Genomic DNA, 18,573 nt, shown 5'->3' with positions numbered 1-18,573 from the left:
TCATCTGAAGATGGAACTTTCCATTCACTCTGAAAATATGAACAGTCATAGGACACACACATCATTCTAAAAGATAACAAGAAATGATGACAATTATAGAGTTCTTTTTACACAAAACACTACATAATTATTTGCCTATCATATTTGATCATTTTGTTGTCGAACATATACAAATTACATAATTATCAATCAGATTCAAACGATATTTCCAATTAAAAAAAAAAAAACCGTATGAATACCTAAACAAACTAGAAGTCTAAAGTGATCATTTGTTCATTAAACGTCGAAGAGAAATCACCTCCAAGGCCCATCTTAATGAAGCCTGTCACTTCAGGCAGCCCATCTCTACATATTACGAGTTGAATTAGCAGAGTTCGAGATCAAGGTGATATAAATAAGAAAATACTAATAGCTCCAAAAAAACAAAATTTAACTTTGTTAAAGCTCTCATTAAAACTAGGGCTGGGCAAATAAACCGAACCCGAAAACCCGAACCGAATCCGAACCGATCCGAACCCGACGTAAATACCGAATGGATCTTGTTTTATGGTATTTCGGGTTATGGGTATTATCCGAACCGAACCCGAATCTAAATGGATATCCGATAGAACCCGAAACATTCAAACTACAAGCTTTGGAAGTTTCTCAATAGCTTGCCACCTAAATTTATTCATATGACGGCCTCGTTGGAACAGCTATTGGATTTGGAAACTACAAGCTTTGAAGACATAATTGGAAGACTTAAAGCTTATGAAGAGTGAATCAAAGGCTTTGAATCGTATGAACAACAAGGAGCTCTTCTGTATTCAAATTCAGAAAAGTCATATGACAATGGAGGAAGAGGCAGAGGACAGAACAGAGGACGTGGTCGCGGTACCAGAGGAAGAGGACGTGGTAGAGTTAACGATGGCAAGAGGAGTAAAGAGAAAAGAGACTACTCTCAGATCATATGCTACAATTGTAAGAAGAAGGGTCACTTTGCTTCGGTCTGTACCGAGAAGAAAGATAACGAGGAGCTAAACAAAACCGAAACAGAGGTAGCAGAAGCAGCCTTATATATGCATGAAGTAGTATTCCTCAACGAAGAGAAAGTTATACCAAAGAAGCTGGAACTTCCCGAGAAAGAAGAAGGTCTGTGGTATCTTGACAATGGCGCCTCAAATCACATGACAGGAGAGAGGACCTACTTCTCCAAACTAAACGAAAACGTCAAAGGAAAGGTAAAGTTTGGGGACGGATCATTCGTCGAGATAAATGGTAAAGGGTCGATCTTGTTTGAAGCTAAGACAGGGGAGCAGAAGCTGTTACAAGACATCTACTATATCCCAGAGCTAAAGAGTAACATCTTGAGTCTGGGACAAGCAACTGAGCAAGGTTGTGATGTTCGAATGAAAAACAACTTCCTGACGTTAAGAGACCCTGAAGGGAGGTTACTAGTAAAGGTATTGAGAACTGCAAATCGACTATACAAGTTGAAATTGAAAGTAGGAAAAGCGACTTGTTTGCACGCAAAACTCGAGGAAGATTCATGGAGATGGCACGCCAGACTTGGTCATGTAAGCTTCAAGACTGTAAAAGCCATGGCAACTCACAATATGGTGATTGGATTGCCAGAGATAAGAGAAGAAAAACAACTCTGCGATTCATGCTTGGTGGGCAAGCAAGCGAGACAGTCTTTTCCCAAAGCAACGGCGTTTAGATCATCTCAACCACTTGAGCTATTGCACGCAGACCTTTGCGGTCCTATCTCACCAGCGACACTGTCTCTAAACCGCTACATCTTTGTCATAATTGACGACAGCACAAGATTCATGTGGTCGATCTTATTGAAAGAAAAGAGTGATGCGTTCGACAGGTTTAAAGCATTTAAGAAACTTGTCGAGAAAGACTTAAAGAAGGAGATCATGACGCTACGCACAGACAGAGGAGGTGAGTTTACCTCTCATGAGTTCAATACGTTCTGCAATGACAACGGCATAAGGAGGCATCTAACTGCACCTTACACCCCGCAACAGAATGGCGTGGTGGAGCGTAGAAACCGGACCCTCATGGAGATGACTCGCAGCATACTCAAGGCAATGGGTGTGCCTAATTACTTATGGGGAGAGGCAGTGCGTCACGCAACGTACCTGATTAACAGAGTACCTACAAGAGCACTGTCTAATCAAACTCCCTGTGAGTGCTTAAAGGGAAGAAAGCCGAGTGTATCACATATTCGGGTATTTGGCTGCACAGCGTATGCTAAAAAGGATGGAGGACAGTTAAAGAAACTCGATGATAGATCAGAAGCTGCAGTTCATCTTGGCATTGAGCCAGGATCGAAAGCATACAGACTCTACAATCCCACTTCAAAGAAAATTATAGTAAGTAGGGATGTAATTTTTGATGAGAAGGCTCGTTGGAATTGGAAGGGAGATGCTAAGCAAGTCCAAAGCGAGCCTGGTATGTTCCATATGGCATGGGGAGCTATAGAAGACAATGGAAGTGGTCCGTTTGTAGTTGGAGTTACAACTGAAGCAACTGCTACGAATGATGCCGAAGAAGTAGTCGACTCTGAAGCAGAAACAGAGATGATACACTCACCTGAGACTGCAGAGGATCAAAGCCCCGTTCAAGAGTTAAGGCGCTCAACAAGACAAGTAAGCAAACCTGAGTATCTTAAAGACTATGTTCTGTTAGCTGACGTCGAGTGCGAAGTACTACTATTGGCACTGAATGACGAGCCAATGACGATACAAGAAGCACTTAAGGACAAGAGATGGAGAGTTGCATGTAAAGATGAGATTAACTCTATTGATAAGAATGAGACGTGGGTGCTTGTAGAGAAACCACAAGGAGTGAAGCTGATAGGACTCAAGTGGGTCTTCAAGATCAAGCGTAATGCAGACGGTAGCATTAATAAGTTTAAATCAAGGTTGGTCGCAAAAGGATACGTGCAAGAACAAGGTATAGACTTCGATGAAGTCTTTGCTCCCGTGGCTCGTCTTGAAACAATAAGACTCCTGATAGCTCTTGCCGCAGCAGAAAAGTGGGAAATACATCACATGGATGTAAAGACAGCTTTCTTGCATGGCGAGTTGATTGAAGAAGTTTATGTAACGCAGCCGGAGGGATTTGTGAAGAAAAGCGAGGAACACAAAGTCTATAAACTAAAGAAAGCCTTGTACGGTCTGCGACAAGCTCCTAGAGCGTGGAACACGAAGCTGAATCAGATACTAAAGGAGTTAAAATTCGTGAAATGCACTAAGGAGAGCTCAGTCTATCGCAAAGAAGAAAGAAGCGATCTTCTCATCGTGGCTATCTATGTAGATGATCTATTCATCACGGGAAACTCAATGAAAGCAATTAAGAAGTTCAAAGCATCGATGTCTGAGAAGTTCGAGATGTCAGATTTAGGTTTGTTAACTTATTATCTCGGCATAGAGGTGAAACAGAGCAAGGAAGGCATTGTGATCAAGCAAGAAGCATATGCTCGACGCATATTAGAGGAAGCAAATATGAGTGACTGCAACTCGGTATGCATACCAATGGAGTTTGGTGTGCAGCTCTCAAAAGCATTGAATGAACCTGAGATTGACGCAAGCGACTATAGAAGAAAGATAGGTTGCTTGAGATACTTGATGCATACGAGACCTGACATGGCGTTTAGTGTTGGGATATTAAGCAGGTTTATGCATTCACCGAGAGAGGCACATGGAAAGGCGTTGAAGCAAGTTCTGAGATACTTAAAGGGTTCTTGCGGTTACGGTTTAAGGTACAAGCATGGAGGATCACAAGATCTTGTGGGATACAGCGACAGCAGTCACAACACCGATCCAGATGACGGACGAAGCACGACTGGATATCTATTTTGTCTCAACGATACACCAATATCATGGTGCTCGCAGAAACAAGAATTGGTCGCGTTATCTTCTTGTGAGGCCGAATACATGGCTGCAACTGAAGCTACTAAGCAAGCTATATGGCTTCAAGAGTTATTAAGCGAGATCGTAGGAGGAGAAGTCAAAAGAACCTTGATTCGTGTTGATAACAAGTCAGCCATTGCACTTGCCAAGAACCCGGTATTTCATCGACGCAGCAAACACATCCACAAGCGTTTTCACTTCATCAGAGAATGCGTGGAGAAGGAGTTAGTCGACGTGGATCACATTGCAGGAACAGAGCAACGCGCAGACGTGTTAACAAAAGCACTAGCAAGGATCAAGTTCAAAGAGATGGTGGAACTGATCAAAGTACAAGACCTAAGTGAGAGTGGACTGAAACTTAGAAGGGAGAATGTTGGATAAGCTTCAAGTTTACTTGTTCGACAAGCTATTGAAGATAAGGATGAATAGCTTAATGTGTTTAGGATAAAGATAAGAATTCCTAGATATACTTGTAATAGGAGAAGTCAAGAAAGTCCTATATATATAGAGGTCTAATGTAAAGTGATCTCTACAACAATTGAAAGAAAGTTAAGAAAGAAATAAAACAGAAGAACTTGTTTTATAATTCCTGTGTCTTTGATCACTTTAAATAGCTTTTTTTTTTTGAGCAACAGTAGTTAATAGCTACACTGACAAAAATGTGAGATATGCACTCGATACAACACGTTGGATCCTGAGGATATACCCATCATTGCAAGCATTCATGTTAGTCGATTATTTCATCGGATTCTATGGCATGGTCTTTCACGAATACAAGAAAATATACTGTGAAATCAGACTATTATATTGAATGTCAATATCCAGATAAAATCACAAAGGTGACTAGCATGGGGCCAGATATTAATGGATTATGTACAAATATAATTCCTTATATAGGAAATATATTCCATTAGTTTTTATTAAAAATAATTAAAACACTAAACTCTAAATCCTAAACACTAAATCCTAACTAATAATTGCTAAATAATTTAAACAATATTGCACATACTGATTTATTGTAACTAGTTGTAGAAATTATAGAAAACATATATTATGATTTATCAATTATTTTTCAATGAAAATTAGGTATTCATCAACTAAAAAAAATAATTTTAATATTTTTAATAAAAACTAATGGAATATATTTCCTATATAAGGAATTATATTTGTACATAATCCATTAATATCTGGCCCCATGCTAGTCACCTTTGTGATTTTATCTGGATATTGACATTCAATATAATAGTCTGATTTCACAGTATATTTTCTTGTATTCGTGAAAGACCATGCCATAGAATCCGATGAAATAATCGACTAACATGAATGCTTGCAATGATGGGTATATCCTCAGGATCCAACGTGTTGTATCGAGTGCATATCTCACATTTTTGTCAGTGTAGCTATTAACTACTGTTGCTCAAAAAAAAAAAGCTATTTAAAGTGATCAAAGACACAGGAATTATAAAACAAGTTCTTCTGTTTTATTTCTTTCTTAACTTTCTTTCAATTGTTGTAGAGATCACTTTACATTAGACCTCTATATATATAGGACTTTCTTGACTTCTCCTATTACAAGTATATCTAGGAATTCTTATCTTTATCCTAAACACATTAAGCTATTCATCCTTATCTTCAATAGCTTGTCGAACAAGTAAACTTGAAGCTTATCCAACATTCTCCCTTCTAAGTTTCAGTCCACTCTCACTTAGGTCTTGTACTTTGATCAGTTCCACCATCTCTTTGAACTTGATCCTTGCTAGTGCTTTTGTTAACACGTCTGCGCGTTGCTCTGTTCCTGCAATGTGATCCACGTCGACTAACTCCTTCTCCACGCATTCTCTGATGAAGTGAAAACGCTTGTGGATGTGTTTGCTGCGTCGATGAAATACCGGGTTCTTGGCAAGTGCAATGGCTGACTTGTTATCAACACGAATCAAGGTTCTTTTGACTTCTCCTCCTACGATCTCGCTTAATAACTCTTGAAGCCATATAGCTTGCTTAGTAGCTTCAGTTGCAGCCATGTATTCGGCCTCACAAGAAGATAACGCGACCAATTCTTGTTTCTGCGAGCACCATGATATTGGTGTATCGTTGAGACAAAATAGATATCCAGTCGTGCTTCGTCCGTCATCTGGATCGGTGTTGTGACTGCTGTCGCTGTATCCCACAAGATCTTGTGATCCTCCATGCTTGTACCTTAAACCGTAACCGCAAGAACCCTTTAAGTATCTCAGAACTTGCTTCAACGCCTTTCCATGTGACTCTCTCGGTGAATGCATAAACCTGCTTAATATCCCAACACTAAACGCCATGTCAGGTCTCGTATGCATCAAGTATCTTAAGCAACCTATCTTTCTTCTATAGTCGCTTGCGTCAATCTCAGGTTCATTCAATGCTTTTGAGAGCTGCACACCAAACTCCATTGGTATGCATACCGAGTTGCAGTCACTCATATTTGCTTCCTCTAATATGCGTCGAGCATATGCTTCTTGCTTGATCACAATGCCTTCCTTGCTCTGTTTCACCTCTATGCCGAGATAATAAGTTAACAAACCTAAATCTGACATCTCGAACTTCTCAGACATCGATGCTTTGAACTTCTTAATTGCTTTCATTGAGTTTCCCGTGATGAATAGATCATCTACATAGATAGCCACGATGAGAAGATCGCTTCTTTCTTCTTTGCGATAGACTGAGCTCTCCTTAGTGCATTTCACGAATTTTAACTCCTTCAGTATCTGATTCAGCTTCGTGTTCCACGCTCTAGGAGCTTGTCGCAGACCGTACAAGGCTTTCTTTAGTTTATAGACTTTGTGTTCCTCGCTTTTCTTCACAAATCCCTCCGGCTGCGTTACATAAACTTCTTCAATCAACTCGCCATGCAAGAAAGCTGTCTTTACATCCATGTGATGTATTTCCCACTTTTCTGCTGCGGCAAGAGCTATCAGGAGTCTTATTGTTTCAAGACGAGCCACGGGAGCAAAGACTTCATCGAAGTCTATACCTTGTTCTTGCACGTATCCTTTTGCGACCAACCTTGATTTAAACTTATTAATGCTACCGTCTGCATTACGCTTGATCTTGAAGACCCACTTGAGTCCTATCAGCTTCACTCCTTGTGGTTTCTCTACAAGCACCCACGTCTCATTCTTATCAATAGAGTTAATCTCATCTTTACATGCAACTCTCCATCTCTTGTCCTTAAGTGCTTCTTGTATCGTCATTGGCTCGTCATTCAGTGCCAATAGTAGTACTTCGCACTCGACGTCAGCTAACAGAACATAGTCTTTAAGATACTCAGGTTTGCTTACTTGTCTTGTTCAGCGCCTTAACTCTTGAACGGGGCTTTGATCCTCTGCAGTCTCAGGTGAGTGTATCATCTCTGTTTCTGCTTCAGAGTCGACTACTTCTTCGGCATCATTCGTAGCAGTTGCTTCAGTTGTAACTCCAACTACAAACGGACCACTTCCATTGTCTTCTATAGCTCCCCATGCCATATGGAACATACCAGGCTCACTTTGGACTTGCTTAGCATCTCCCTTCCAATTCCAACGAGCCTTCTCATCAAAAATTACATCCCTACTTACTATAATTTTCTTTGAAGTGGGATTGTAGAGTCTGTATGCTTTCGATCCTGGCTCAATGCCAAGATGAACTGCAGCTTCTGATCTATCATCGAGTTTCTTTAACTGTCCTCCATCCTTTTTAGCATACGCTGTGCAGCCAAATACCCGAATATGTGATACACTCGGCTTTCTTCCCTTTAAGCACTCACAGGGAGTTTGATTAGACAGTGCTCTTGTAGGTACTCTGTTAATCAGGTACGTTGCGTGACGCACTGCCTCTCCCCATAAGTAATTAGGCACACCCATTGCCTTGAGTATGCTGCGAGTCATCTCCATGAGGGTCCGGTTTCTACGCTCCACCACGCCATTCTGTTGCGGGGTGTAAGGTGCAGTTAGATGCCTCCTTATGCCGTTGTCATTGCAGAACGTATTGAACTCATGAGAGGTAAACTCACCTCCTCTGTCTGTGCGTAGCGTCATGATCTCCTTCTTTAAGTCTTTCTCGACAAGTTTCTTAAATGCTTTAAACCTGTCGAACGCATCACTCTTTTCTTTCAATAAGATCGACCACATGAATCTTGTGCTGTCGTCAATTATGACAAAGATGTAGCGGTTTAGAGACAGTGTCGCTGGTGAGATAGGACCGCAAAGGTCTGCGTGCAATAGCTCAAGTGGTTGAGATGATCTAAACGCCGTTGCTTTGGGAAAAGACTGTCTCGCTTGCTTGCCCACCAAGCATGAATCGCAGAGTTGTTTTTCTTCTCTTATCTCTGGCAATCCAATCACCATATTGTGAGTTGCCATGGCTTTTACAGTCTTGAAGCTTACATGACCAAGTCTGGCGTGCCATCTCCATGAATCTTCCTCGAGTTTTGCGTGCAAACAAGTCGCTTTTCCTACTTTCAATTTCAACTTGTATAGTCGATTTGCAGTTCTCAATACCTTTACTAGTAACCTCCCTTCAGGGTCTCTTAACGTCAGGAAGTTGTTTTTCATTCGAACATCACAACCTTGCTCAGTTGCTTGTCCCAGACTCAAGATGTTACTCTTTAGCTCTGGGATATAGTAGATGTCTTGTAACAGCTTCTGCTCCCCTGTCTTAGCTTCAAACAAGATCGACCCTTTACCATTTATCTCGACGAATGATCCGTCCCCAAACTTTACCTTTCCTTTGACGTTTTCGTTTAGTTTGGAGAAGTAGGTCCTCTCTCCTGTCATGTGATTTGAGGCGCCATTGTCAAGATACCACAGACCTTCTTCTTTCTCGGGAAGTTCCAGCTTCTTTGGTATAACTTTCTCTTCGTTGAGGAATACTACTTCATGCATATATAAGGCTGCTTCTGCTACCTCTGTTTCGGTTTTGTTTAGCTCCTCGTTATCTTTCTTCTCGGTACAGACCGAAGCAAAGTGACCCTTCTTCTTACAATTGTAGCATATGATCTGAGAGTAGTCTCTTTTCTCTTTACTCCTCTTGCCATCGTTAACTCTACCACGTCCTCTTCCTCTGGTACCGCGACCACGTCCTCTGTTCTGTCCTCTGCCTCTTCCTCCATTGTCATATGACTTTTCTGAATTTGAATACAGAAGAGCTCCTTGTTGTTCATACGATTCAAAGCCTTTGATTCACTCTTCATAAGCTTTAAGTCTTCCAATTATGTCTTCAAAGCTTGTAGTTTCCAAATCCAATAGCTGTTCCAACGAGGCCGTCATATGAATAAATTTAGGTGGCAAGCTATTGAGAAACTTCTTCACAATCTTTGGTCCCTCAATGCTCTGACCTAACGAACTTGCTTTAGAGGCGAGTAGAGATGTCAAATGGGCCGACTATTAATGGGCAGCCCGTGTCCAAATCAATATGGCCCGAAATGGTCAGATCCATATTGGACCAGAATTAAATGTTGTCCAAACGGGCTAGCCCAATTCAATCCATGGTCTAAGCTGGGCTTTACCACTTGGACAACAGAGGCCCAATAGAGTTAAATTTCTAGGGTTTAGAATTTTGGGGAAAAACGCAAAATCTTCGGTTTCATCGACTTCTCCTTCTCCTTTGGCGATTTCTTCGATTCTCCTTCTCCTTCGATTCTTCTTCGATCCTTCTTTGATTCTCCTTCTCCTTCTTCGATTCTTCTTCGATTCTCCTTCCCTTCTTCGATTCTTCTTTGATTCTCTTTCTTCGATTCATCTTCCCTTTCATCATCTCTGAAGCATAAGGTTAGATTTCGTGTTATGTTATGGGTTTGTGTTATGGGTTTTGTCAAAAACGTTTTAGCTACTGATTCATGTTATGTGTTAAATATTCAGATGGATCGGTGAAGCTTTAGGATCTCAATTCTCAAGGTTGAGCTCGCTCTCCTCCGCTTCGCTAAAGTCCGTTGCAAAAGGGTATGTACATTTCGTTCTATGGGTATCATTTCGATTGTATGTGTGAACTATAGGTAGCTTTGTGATGTGTGAATCGTTTTGTGATGGTAGCTTTGTGATGTGTGAATCGTTTTGTGATGGTAGCTTTGTGATGTGTGAATCGTTTTGTGATGGTAGCTTTGTGATGTGTGAACTCTTTGTGATAGTAACTCTTTGCTGCTGATATAGTGATGATTGATGAATCGTTTTGTGAACTTGTATGTGTGAACTCTTTGCTACTGATATAGTGATTGTTTGTGTGGGATGTACATTTACTGATTAGCTAAAGTCGTGGTATGTATATTTCGATTTATGGGTATCATTTTGACTTGTGAATCGTTTTGTGAACTTGTATGTGTGAACTCTTTGCTACTGATATAGTGATGAACTGATGATTGATGAATCATTTGTTTTCTTTTTTGTAGATGAATGCAGATACTTTGAACCTGTACGATGATGACTATTTGAGTGTTGAAGACGTAATGGCTGAGAATGAAGATGATCAGAATGCACAAGCTGATTCTATAACAAGTGTTGCTCAAACCACTGCTCAGAGAGGTAAACGCAGACACTCGATATGTTGGAAGAATTTTAGTATTGTAGGAGATAAGTTGTCGGATGGAACTTATAATGTTAAGTGCAATCATTGCAATCAACCATATAACTTAGATCTAAGTAGGAATGGAACTAATACCATGTTGCGTCATTCGAGACGGTGCTCAAAGACTCCTGGATCTACACCTGGAAGTAATAGGAAGCTAGATATGGTTGTCTTCCGTGAAATGATGGCTCTTGCTATAATAGAGCATAATCTCCCGTACGCAGTTGTTGAGTATAGAAGGGTGAGAGATGCTCTTGCTTATGCGAATTCAAGTATTGAATTTTGGAGTAGAAACACGGCTGTATCTGATGTGTTTAGGATTTTTGAGAAGGAGAAAGCCCATCTTAGGAAGGTGTTGAGTGAAGTTCCTGGTAGGATCAGCTTCACTACTGATCTTTGGAGAGCAATCACAGTAGAGGGTTACTTATGTTTGACTGCTCACTATCTTGACACAAACGGGAAGCTACAAGCGAAGATAGTGTCATTTTGTGCGTTTCCTCCACCTCACACTGGTTCAAGCATTGCAATGAAGTTAATGGAGATATTGAAGGAATGGGGCTTGGATAAGAAGGTGTTTACTATAACGGTGGACAACGCTACTTCAAATGATAACATGCAAGGATTTATAAAGAGACAGCTTCGCAGAAATTTGGTGTGTGATGGTGAATTTATGCATGTAAGATGCGCGGCACACATCTTGAACTTGATTGTTCAAGATGGATTGTCAATGATTGGTGAAGCTCTGGAGAAGATTAGGGACAGTGTGAAGTTTGTAAAAGGTTCAGAGTCTAGGGAGAAGATGTTTGAAGCTTGTGTGGAAACTGTTGGGATTCTGAATAAGAACAATGCTGGTCTTATTTTGGATGTGGCCACGAGGTGGAACTCGACCTACTCGATGTTGTCTAGAGCTATTAATTTTAAAGACGCGTTGCGTAATCTCTCTGAAGTTGAGCCAAGCTACAAGTTTTTTCCTTCAGAATTGGAATGGTCAAGAGCAGCACTCATCAATGAGTTTTTGTCTCCATTTGCTGAGATGACAAAGCTGGTTTCAGGCTCTTCATACCCTACTGCCAACCTGTACTTCATGCATGTGTGGAAAATAGAAACTTGGTTGATATATCATGCGACTTCAGAGGATGAGGCAATACGTGAAATGGTGAAGATCATGAAGCTAAAATTCGACAAGTATTGGGAGGATTACAGTGACATACTTGCAATTGCTGCTGTCTTGGATCCAAGGTTGAAGTTCAAGTGCTTAGAATACTGTTATAGCACTCTAAACCCATCAACAAGCAAGTCTAAAGTAGATCGTATCCGTAAGAAGATAGAGAAGCTGTTTCGAGTGTATAAGAAGACTACTAAGACCACTACAGCAACAACTTCAGAAACCACATTGGAGAATAGCTTACCAGCTGGTTATGGTGTAAGTAGTCATGTTTGTAATGATTCATTAGTTACGGGTTTGCTACTTTGGATAGCTCTTAACCACTTTTTTCATGTTTATAATGCAGGGGTTTTACGCATTCATTACTCAAAATGCAGAAGAAGGGAAAACAGCTTTAGAAGTCTACTTGGCTGAACCGCCCATGGACATGGCTACCTTTCCGAAACTAGATGTCTTAAAATACTGGAAAAACAATAAAGCCCGGTTTAAGGAGTTGTCTCGTATGGCGTTTGATGTCCTTTGCATTCCCATTACAACTGTTTCTTCAGAGTCATCTTTTAGTGCTGGAAGTCGGGTCCTTACCAAGTACAGAAGCCGACTACTACCATCCAATGTACAAGCTCTCATCTGTACAAGGAACTGGATCCGTGGGTTTGAACCGATGAGTAAGTCATCTCATCTCATCTTTTACTTGTTTCGGTTATGTGAAATGCTTTGTGATGATTGATCTGTTAGCGGTAGCTTTGTGATGGTAGCTTTTTGATGATTGATCTGTTAGCGGTAGCTTTGTGATGGTATCTTTGTGATGGTAGCTTTGTGATGATTGATCTGTTAGCGGTAGCTTTGTTGATGTTCAAGCTCTTATTTGTTGATGTGTTAGGTGATTCCGAAGATGAAGAGGAAGAGAAAGAAGGTGACACTGAAAATGAAGAAGAAGGAGAAGGTCCAGAAGAAGAAGGAGGAGAAGAAGGAGAAGAAGAAGGTGGAAGAAAGAAGAAGAAGAAGAAGAAGAAGAAGAAGTGAGCGGTGAGCTGACTGAGTGTTTGTGTTGTGTGAACTTGTTTGACGTTTGTGTTGTTTGAAGTTTCACGTTTGTGTTGTGTTTAAGTGTTTTTAACTTTTCATCTTTAAAACTTGAAGTCTAAAACATGAATGTTAGGTCTATGACATCTTTAAGCTTAAAACATGAACTTGTGTGAAAACTTGTGTGTTTTACATCTTCAAAATTCGAAATTTTATTATTTACATTAAGTGGGCGTATGGGCCGTCCACGGATAGCCCAACAAATTATGGTCTTATTTGGTTATGGTCCAATTTGGACATGGTTCTATTTGGGCTTCGACCAAAAATGTCCAGCAAAAAAATAAAACCCATTCGGACACGCCCAAACCCGCCCGGCCCGCCCAAACCCGCCCGGCCCGCCCAATTGACATCTCTAGAGGCGAGTTCAGATATCTTTCCTGAGAATGTGTCAATAGAGTCTGTGTCATCCATCTTAAATCGATCAAACTCATTCATTAGAGTTAATAGTCGAGCTGATTTGACTCGTTCTGCACCTAAGTTCCTTGATCGTATAGCTTCCCAAATAAGTTTAGGAGAACCTAGGTCACCAACTTGCAAGACTAATCCTTCAGATATTGATTGAAACAAGAGCGACGTAGCTATGTCGTTCTTTTCTTCATCCTCAACTCCAGGTTCGATCGCTTCCCATGCCTTATGAACGCGCATTAAAACCCTCATCTTCATCGCCCATACCGTATAGTTTGATGTTGTTAACATCGGACAAACCACGGTGGTAGGCACACCATCTTTTACTTTCACCAAAGCTTTTGAATCCTCCATAAATCTCTGTATCTAAGTTCTTCGATTGATTTGAACCTCAGGCTCTGATACCAAATAAAGTGATCAAAGACACAGGAATTATAAAACAAGTTCTTCTGTTTTATTTCTTTCTTAACTTTCTTTCAATTGTTGTAGAGATCACCTTACATTAGACCTCTATATATATAGGACTTTCTTGACTTCTCCTATTACAAGTATATCTAGGAATTCTTATCTTTATCCTAAACACATTAAGCTATTCATCCTTATCTTCAATAGCTTGTCGAACAAGTAAACTTGAAGCTTATCCGACACTATTAACTACTGTAAATTAATAATTGGCTTGGTTTCAGACGAGGGGTTAAGAACGAGGGTCATCCCAAATTGAGATAGACGATTTTATTCCAACCCTTTTGATTAGTCTTGTATTAATCAAAGATCTATCTAATACAATATACTGCCATCTATAAAATGAGGAATATGATCTGAATGGGTCTAAATGGATCTATAAAATTCTAAATGGATCTATAAAATTTAAACAACAAAATGTTACCAAACGAAGAAACTCATACATGGAGTCATGGAGACTTACCAACTTTTGTGATATTTTTTATAAACAAAGAATTTTCTTTTCTTTTCTTTTCATAGAGTGCTACATTTTAATAAATTAATAATTAAATAAATAATATTTTTATAAATATAAAATCTCCATACAAGTTTCTTTGAGTAAAATAACATTTAACAATAATGTAAAATAATTAACTTTTGTTTCTTATCTGTAAAATAAATTTAGATATTATATATTATATTAATTCATTATAAACTATTGGTTATTAATTTCTACAACTAAATTTATTTAATAATTTTAATAATTATTATAACATCTTCAATGTTTTACTCTATTTTCTACTCTAAAATAGTGCAACACCAAAATGAAGTTAGGTTTTACTCCTATGTATTACTCAACTTTGTTAGTCCAAACATAATATTTCAAAATGATTCTATTTTTATTTTATTAATAATTGTTAATAATATCTTATACTTATAAAAATTTACCAATTAACTCCAACTATTTTACTTTTACGAAAATTCCTTCAACTACATTTTTTTTTAAATTAAATATTTATTGTTAAAAAGAAAAATAAATCATAAAAATGAATATATATATTTTGGTTCAATAACGAGCATTAGAATATTTTCCCCACAAATGATCAACAAATGAATTTCATAATGAAAAATGAGCTTCTTTATCTTTGATATTCTTAATGTCCTTGTGTATATTCAAGCTCAACAAGTACAAATAATATTAGAGTGAAATGCTGAATCACAAGATCAACAAGCTCCTTCTCATTTTTTCTCCGTTTGGATAATACTTCACCGATCTTAACGGATCCAGAAGCGATTTGCGGGATTATTTAATCATTTATATTATGTTATTTTTATTTTATATTATTTATGATTATTTTTTTTTTCTTTAATTATTTTATGCATCTTTATGTAAAATTATTAAATAATCATTTCTGGAATATTCTATTTCCTTTCATGTTATTGTATCATCTTTAAATATTATTTAAGTAAAAACATTAAAGATTTAAAAGACTATTTGATAAATAAAAAAACGTTCAGCTCCAAAATGGAGTAACGAGTAAGATTACTCCACAAATGGAGTAAACCTAGCCCTTACTCCATTTTGAAGTTGAAAATAGAGTGAGTTTGAAGAAGATTTTACTCTAAAATGATGTTTGAAATAGAAAATGGAGTAGGTTTGAGATGCCCTTAGACACATAAAAATAAATAAAATTATTGAAAAATAATTTTATTAACACGTTTATGTATTAATTTTGAAAAAGAAAAAAAAAATCCAATTCGAATTTTTTAAATTAAAATAATTTATAATAAGAAAATTTTACAAACTGTTTCAAAATTATTTATAGAAATTTTATGATTATATTTTAGTATAATATACTTTAAAATATAATAAGTAAACATATGTTAATGTATTTTTTATTTTGATATGACTAGAATATTTTTATAAATTAAGTGATAGCTTCTAAATATTTTATTTCTATTTTTTGTTGTATTCTTTTAAAATAAGTTATTAGTTATTTTTTGAAAAACTAAAAAACCACAGCCAAACCAAAAATCTAAATCTAAAACTGTAAAACCAAAACTAATAAAACAATCAATTGCATGAACTACAAAATGTTATGTGTGATAACTCATATGGAATATTGTAAGATAGCATACTCCAATTCAAATTGAAAAAAAAATGTACTTTTTGTTATTATTCTTTCTATTTGATAATAACTTATTATTATATGTTAAAAGTAGTAAATAAAGTAGAGCGCTGGCCTACAAACGTTTTTAATCATAAATGTATTATAAAATTGTCATGTATGTTTAAATAAAATAATATCATCAAGTAAAATTATAAAATTATTAAAATACAAATTTCATATACAATTTTGAAAAATTACAACCAAACAAATTAATTTAAAAATACAACCTTTTTGATACCTAAAATTATTGACATGCGCGAGGATATCAAGAGTGAGTCCATCAATATCACATCAATTTTTTTCTGCATATAATAGTTAGAAGGTGGTGTGTGGTAAGGTTTCTCGTGGCGAAGTCATCTTTTCAGGGTTTTGAAATCGGTCCCTTAAGCCGGTTGGAGGGTTGGTGTTGTGTGGAGGTGTTTGTTCGACTTTATCTCCAGATCCGGTTCTCAGTTGTTGTCTCTGCTTCTCCCAGTATGTATATGAGTGGCGGTGGTTGTGGGTCTCCTCATCTTTTTCCATGGGAGCTTCGGAGGCTCAGTTTAGCTCGTGATTGTGCTTAGTTTGCAACGCTGGCGTGTGTTGGTGTCATCGGTGGTGGCACATGGAGTGAAGGGATAATACAGTGTCGGTTGGAGTTGTCTATGGCTCCTCTGAGGTGTTGTCGACTCCTCCTCTCATTTGCATTTTTCACTTTTCGGCTTTTGGTTTCAGCTTTCACCGGCGAGGTTATTTTTCTCTCTTTCCAATGTATTTCTAGCTCTTGATTTTCTTGGTTATCGATGTCACCGGTTTCAACTTTTAAACGTCATATTGATATATGATTTTGGTTCTCGAAGTCGGCATGTGGCGAGGATTGCAGTTGTTTCAGTTTGTCATTTTTCTCTACGTCTCCTCGGTGACACCTCAAGGCAAAGCATGACATCCCAGTTCCGTGGATTCACCTTGAATCTCATGGTAGTGTTGATAGATATCCTTTTTATGCGGGTATGGAGCTATCTCTGGATCAAAAGTGTATGCCATCTCGTGTCCGTGTTTATGCATTACGGCATTGGCAGAGGTGCCCTCGTGGTCTTTCTTTGTGTGTGGCCTTAGCGATGTAGCGGAAATTTTACAAAGAGGCAATCGAGGTCTTCTTGGTAAGCGTTGTTCTGTCTTCCGTGTTCACTTGTGCTTTAGTGATAGTTTAGATAGTAACACTAGTAAATCTATCGGAACTAGATACATTTAGAGACGATGTGAGTAGATCCCAACAACCGAGGAAACGAAGTGCACTTCTCCTCCTCACGGTTCTTGTTGAAGGTTCGAACGGCAACCGATTCTCAAAGATTTAAAATCTGGAGCGAAACTAGATAAAAATTTTTTGAAATGGGCTATTTTGTTCGAGCCAGTCTTGTAATTGAAACTATTATTCATATTTTTGGGTTACATTTTTAAAATTTTAATTATTTATATAATTTTTTTAAAAGAATGCGTGTGGTCTGGTAGAAGCTGACATGGTCAAACAACAACACGTCCTGTGTTCAAATTTCGAAACTAAAAGGGATTTCATTTTGCTCCTTTTATTTACGAGTTGCAACAAGGTAATATTCTCTTCGTCTTCCTCGGAACAATTTAAGGGTTTACTGTTTTTGCAGTTTTTTCGCAGCCACCATTAAAATTTTCATAGAATCCTTCAAACTATTGCTTTTTAATTATTGTTTACACCTTAAACTTATATATCGATCCTATATTAATTGATTTTGAACTTCGAAATATAAAAATAAAATCCAAGTTTTTGAACTGTTCCGCACAATCGTTCGGTTTACATGGAGCTTTAACCGACACTCCATATTTCTGAACAATGATTTTAAGTGAGCTTCAAAAGCATTTCTCTATACTGAGAATATCGACAGTGGAGAACAACCACTCAGTCTTTGTCTCTTACTACCTAAATAGTCTCTTTCAATTCAATTTTTTTTTACTTTATAACCAGACCCCACCCAATATTGCATTTAACCCAAGCTTCTATTGGAGGTTTCCGTTTATTTCCCTCACTTTCCACTTAGTTGTATATACTCACTAGGGTCGGCCCGCCCTACGGGCGGGATGATAATTTAAAAATAATGTAAATAGTTAGATTAAATATTTTAATATAAATTGTTATATTTAAAAATATACATATTAGTTAAATTATGTACGTATTATTGTATTTGAAGACTAAATATACCATGCTATATTGATAAGTAGTTTTGATTTATTTATTTTTTCATGGTGCAATCACATCATTTTTGGTAATTTTTTGGAGTTGGATGAATCTAAAGAATCTCGTGAGCGAAGAAACTAACTTGTAATTATAGATTAAGTAAATATATGAGTAAAATTTATTATTAGGTCTGTTAATTATTATTCATGTAAACCAAACATAATATTACTAAAGTATCGTATCTCGACATGTTGGGCACCTTTTTAATTTTTATTAATATATATATTTCTTTCCATCGGAATATACGAATGACTATTTCCACTTAACAATATTACGGATGTACAATCTATTTTTTGTTTTTTTTTAATATTAGTTTAAATTCTTCCGTTTATAAGTATGTTTGATTAGTTTATGTTGTATGGATTATATTTTATGAGGTTATGTCACGCACCAGTTGTGTTGATTTATTTGAAATATATTTATTTTATTTGCTTTGTAAATAAGGTAATATGATATATTCCATGGCTATAATGAACCATTGGAACACATTAAATACATATTAGGGACTCTGTATTTGAAACCAATTATTAGAATAATATGTCAGTTTTAATAGGATGTTTTCCATGAGAACGGGAAATGTAGAATTGTAAG

The sequence above is a fragment of the Brassica rapa genome, chromosome A07, assembly GCF_000309985.2.
Source record: "Brassica rapa cultivar Chiifu-401-42 chromosome A07, CAAS_Brap_v3.01, whole genome shotgun sequence".
NCBI lineage: Eukaryota > Viridiplantae > Streptophyta > Magnoliopsida > Brassicales > Brassicaceae > Brassica > Brassica rapa.
This window is presented reverse-complemented; position numbering follows the sequence as displayed.